Raw genomic sequence first — 6,000 nt, 5'->3', positions numbered from 1 at the left:
TACTTCATGCTAAGATGAGCTTTCCCTGAACCTTCAGCGCGTATACTGTAATGTCAATTGCGGGTAGTGGTCGGTATGCGAGGACGGGCGTTGCGGCGCGGTAGGCGCCATCGGGCGGGCGGGCGCCATGCACCTAGGAACTTTTAGTATCGTTCCGAAAACTACCGCTTCTGCGGACAGAGGGAGACGGAGCTAGCGTACATCGTTCCTCAATCTTCTTTCAACTGTGGAGTCGGTTGTATGTGACGATCGCAGCGACCGATACGGATTCGCAGAACCGCGGTGAGCGAGGTCGCCTACCTACGGCACGTCCTCGTATTCGTAGGTCTACGGGCGGAGGGTATCGATGCGGTTGCGCGCGCACGCTCCCGCGTCCCTCGCGTTCGATTTTCCCGTCCGGGCGACGGTGGCGGCGCGTTGCATAACCGTGCGACGGCACTCCGCGCGCGATCCCGCTCCGAGCGCCCGCCGCGAGCGCGTCACACGCGCAAACACGCGCAACGTCGCGCCCTTTACGTAACGCGCGACCATCGCGCGCGATCCCGCGACTCATCGACGATCGCCTCACAGGATAAGGTTTGGAGTGATACACAATAAGTGTGCTTCGTTTTGGCTTTCAACGCTTCTGGCTTTATATTTGGAGGAGACGGAGCGGCGGGCCGACGGTGGGCCGGTAGGTGTCGCAGTGCGCGCTCTTCTTTGTTCGGGCGCGTGGTGACGGTGGTGGCGGTGGCGGTGGTGGCGTCGCGTGCTGAATAATTGACGCGGAGGCTGGCCGGTGGCCGCTATCGACCCCGCTCGCGTGACTCGAGCGTATTACCCGCGGCAAGGACGCCGCGCTGGCTGCGGCACTGCTCCGCGCCGCTACCGCCGCCGTCATCGCCGTCCGCCTCGCACGCTCTTCTCGACACTATTATGTTTTATGTTATCGATTCCTATTGTCATATTTGCAACATTACCGATATTAGCTCTTTAATCTATAATTTTATTCAACTTTTTCAGGTAAGATACTATATATTTTCATTTTTTTTCTTTATAGCATGTAGTCTTTATATTTATATAATAAACGATTACTGCTAAAAACACTATACCATTTATGCTTATAGTCAAAAGAATACTCTAGTAGCTGTTGTACCGAACCTCCAGGTTCTAAGTCACTTTGTTCACACAGAAATGTCTGCACAATAAAAGAGGTCAATATTATTCCAAGGTGACTTATTTTTATAGTTACATAAAAGCTAGGGTTATGATAAGATAAGTCTAGTGTCAATTACATAATTGAGAGTTTCAACAGTGAATGAGTTAAGACTAAGCTTAACATGCCATTTAGTGTACATTAGGCTGTTTCATTAATGATCTTTTAGTTATCGATGAACAATCAGTTACTTAACTTTTTCGTAGTACTCGTAGCAAGTGCGTAGCGGCTCAGTACCATGTAATATTTTTTGAATACCTCAATATAAATTGGACTATTATAACAATCAGCAAGGTTCCCAGATTGTTTCAAGTAACTAAGTTATTTTAGTTTAAATACTTTTTATTCTAGCTCATAATACAAAAGGCTATTGCGCAGGTATGTCGCAAAGCAATCGCTGGATTTGGTACATTTACTGGCATGCTATTGTTCAATCTTTCGACATCATGTAACTATAATAGAAGCATCTAAGCCTGTAAGTCTATTTTATATACATTATTTTAATTATGAATTAAACATAACTTTAAAAGACCATACCTTCATTGCTGACAAATGCATTCTTACGATGATTCCATTTTTATATAGATCTAGAAACACTTGTTTGGTGGTGATACGTCGTGGTAAGGGCTTTTATCGTAATATTCATATACAATGGGAAATATATGTATTACGAGTAATGGGCGCAATATATTAGACAACTATATTATATCATAACAACCTGTAAAATAAGAAATCTAAGTTTCAAATGATTACAATTAACAATAGTTTCAGTTAGAATTATGTAAATATTTTATTAAATTTTATTGATGTGGCTTAGACAAAACTTCCGAATACCTAAATCTATAAATAGTAAAAAACTAAATCATTTTCTGTCACTGTCTGTAGACACCGATAGCAGAATTTACCACACAACGTATCTTGAGACAATTTTGATAAATTTTTATTTGACCTACAATAACATAATGCTATAACTCGGATCAATTTTTATAATACTCCTTTACTTAACTACGACATAGTTATATTTAACACAATAAATAGATAAACGTTACAAAATACAGTAATTATATATTTAATATTTTCTTATTAAACACATATCCTTTTTACTCAAAATAACGATCATTACTCTGCTTATATGTAAATCGTATATCAATTTCAAGTAAAGGTTCAATTTAAAAATTTATTCAGTATGTAATAATAACTTTAATAGAGTTGGCATTAAATTAGACTATTAAACTCTATATTACAACTTTCTCATACTCTCTATTACTACTCTATTACAATTTTTTTACACAGACCAGAACGAACGAATAAAACTTATATAACCTGCTTTTGACTTCGTGAACTAGACGCATAAAAATAGGTGTCACAAAATGTCTTTGTGAAAAGTTAGATTGTTAAGTTAGACATCGTAGGTCACGTCATTGGTGGCCCTGATTGGACGTTAAAAGATGCTCGTGTCTCAATAAACACGTGCTGTATAACATGAACCTGCCTCATTTCCATATAATGTTGTAACACACAACAACAACAATAACAGCCTGTAAATTCCCAAGGCTAAAGGCCTCCTCTTCCTTTGAGGAGAAAGTTTGGAACATATTCCACCACGCTGTTCCAATGCGGGTTGGTGGAATGCACATGTGGCAGAATTTCGATGAAATTAGACACATGCAGGTTTCCTCACGATGTTTTCCTTCACCGCACATATACACAACACACATAGTAAGTTAATTATTTAATATTTTATTTGTCTGCATTTTTTAATTTGCATTATCATGTTGAACAATGCCTTATATATCTTATTTACATGAATTTATTAAATGTAAATGAATTATTAAGTAAACAAGTAAAAATTGACAACATTTATTGTTAAGAAATAATCTTAGTAATAAATCTAAATTAAAATAAATAATTTGGCTGACAAAATATTTTCAATTATTATTGTTTAAAAAATATATAAATATCAATACATAAACTCTCGAAAAGATTATTTTAAGTAAGCTTGATTACTTTTAGACCATAAAATTTCTTTTTAATGTTTCAAAATCGAATAAGATATTTCTCTCTCTTAAAAAAACTGTAACTTTATGCCTCACTCACTTATATACTTCGTTTATATGATTCGATGTCAGAAATAAGTTTTGTGCAAAACATTATGTATTAAATGTATTTAATATTTTTCTCAAAAATGAGAAAATATAACTATATATAACATAACTCTATAATATACGTAACTACCATTTATTTGCAAAGTACACACAGCATCTATCCTCCTCAAATGAAAGTTATGAATGAAATGTTTGACAACATATCAGTCAGTCGTGATCGATATAATATATTATGTGTATATTTGAATCCGTAATTTATCTGTGGGAAAGGACGTAACTAGGTGTAACTAGGGTTTATGAATGAAATGCCACATTGCTTTACACGCAAAATCTAGCTATTATGCGCTTATATTAATTAACTACTACTCTGAATAGTAAATCATTCTAAAAGTTATTCGGTAAACTTCATTAATACCTTTATGACACGGTCGCTTCTTGCCGTAAGGTTCCAGCAGAGTAAGCACCAGCAAAAGTATTCTCAAGAAGGGTTGGTGCCAGGACGGTCGTAAACGTCTGCCAAATTGTTTTTCATACACCGAACCCAAATAAATGGAATGAGGGAATGCGAATTATTGTGATATATATCATTCCGTATTTATAGCTCCAATTTTTACCTAATATTTTTAGCTGATGCATTTTTGTATTTGTTCAAATGTAGTTACGCAACAATTTATTAAATTAGAAATCAAAACATTGGTAATGCATACCTATACTTCATATTTCGATATAATTCTTATTCATCCTGTCATTAACAAATTTTTAATCATTAATTTCTTGCTAATTTTAACATATTGCATTATTTTTGAAAAGATTATATTTTTTTTATTTAAAAAATATAAGGGTTAAAGATATATTTTTAGGTCAACGTAAACGAAAATTTAATAGAATTATTAAATTACGCAACCCACACTTAAAATGCTACTAAAAATATTTACACAAATACTGATGTTGATACTGCTCAATTACTACAATTTGTTTTTATTTTTCCATATATCCTTCATGTGTCATCACGCATAATTAGTTAATTATTTGTTATTACAAATACATATGGAATCTGTATTTATTCTCGACTCTAAAAAAAGGGTTCGTTGTATTTTTATTTCGGGAATTTAAGAGGAATATTTAATATAATAATATTTATGTTTAGTCACAACATATTTCATCAATATCATACATTACTTGTAAGCATTATATAAAAATTTCCATTAATAAAAATTAAAGTGAGAAAATTCGAAATCGTATACTTTGAAGGATATGTATAATGTTGCATTTAATTTTAAATTGTAAAAAGAAAATGATTCTTTAATCGAATTCTCAAGATAGGACACAATTATTGATTGAAATAAATAGCTTAGGTATCAATTTTACTGACTTAGTATTTTCACCTAAATATGTATAATTATAATATTTAAAACTCTTGACCTATAAGGCGGGGACTGAAAAGTTATATCACTTGACCAAGCAAGCCAAGTAGTCGATTGAAAACCGACGACTTTCTTCGTGAAGGACCTCATTTACTTGTGACGCATTTCGAATTAAATAATTGTTAAAAGTACTACTACAATTAAACTACGCACTAAATTATATAACTAGTCACTTTGCCGCTTATACAACTTGTCGCACGCGGCTTTGCTGTTTTAGGGGTTGGTAGTCAGCTCATGTTAGAACTAGTAGGTTTTGGTCGTGAAAGAACAACAGATGTACCGACAGACAGACAAACAGATTTACTTTCGCGTTAATTATGTAATTACATTTCATAGGAAATTTTGTTTGTTTCTTTTTCTGGAATCTTCCGTTAAAAATTGCATATGAAACTTTAACATGATGTGATAAGGTTATGTAAGTTTTCGTTTTTTGAAACATTGTGCAAGTTTGTCGTTGCAGGTACATTCCTTGTGAACTATCAAAACTTTTGTCGACAAACGAAATGTTCGTAAAAATGATATGTAGATTTTCAAGACGTCGACATAAAATCTTCATATTATAAATACTGTTCAAAATGGTGAATCATTAACGATTTCCTTTGTCACAATATTAGTCCTCATTTAATGAAAAAAAAATAAAAATAATCGCTTATGTTTTTAAAAAATAGCCGTTTAAATTTTTAAATTTGGATTGGAATTTGCAGCTTTACCACATGATACCACATAACAGTTATTATTATGTGGTATTTCAATTAAACACACAGTAAAAAAATCGGGGGAGCGTGACGTTATAGTAACAACAAAAGTACAATTGTGTTGAGATCGTTTGTTACTTAGAGTAAGTTAGTTGTTTTAAAAAAATAATATTTAAATACTATATTTAAATAAATATATAAGGTAAATGCAACAGTCTTTATCTTGATAAGTAAAATGAATAAGCCTTACAGATAAGTTCTTCCTTAATCATGTTTTGTTTTTAAAGTAATGTTCCATTTTTAAATAAGATAATTATATTTATGTTGTGTTTCTTCTTTGTTTTATGTGATCGTTGTTGTACATGTAAATAGAGTATTATTGTTATCTCTAGTAATATCTATACATATGTAAGTAAAATTGAAGTGTCTGTTTGTTATTTTAATAACCACTTTTTACTAAATGCATATGAAAGCATACCTACGAGCTACATATATCAAAATAACAATTTTTGTCTGTCTGTCTGTTTGTTCGGGGTTATCTTTGAAATAACTGGACCGATTTTGACAGGACTTTCACCGGC

At 33.8% G+C, this 6,000-nt stretch overlaps 1 protein-coding gene across 1 annotated transcript in view; it reads left to right on the top strand.

The window, feature by feature from the left end:
* The first annotated feature begins 426 nt into the window (after positions 1 to 426).
* The window catches only part of LOC124534550 (sodium channel protein para), a 68,004-nt gene continuing 62,430 nt past the window's right edge, over positions 427 to 6,000 (top strand). Inside the window, 1 exon segment of the mRNA XM_047110447.1 lies at positions 427 to 576. The gene's annotated coding sequence lies outside the window, so the exon portion shown is untranslated.

Source organism: Vanessa cardui, chromosome 13 (genome assembly GCF_905220365.1).
Source record: "Vanessa cardui chromosome 13, ilVanCard2.1, whole genome shotgun sequence".
Classification (NCBI taxonomy): Eukaryota; Metazoa; Arthropoda; class Insecta; order Lepidoptera; family Nymphalidae; genus Vanessa; species Vanessa cardui.
Note: the sequence above shows the minus strand (reverse complement) of the source record. Positions and strands in the feature narration are given on the sequence as shown.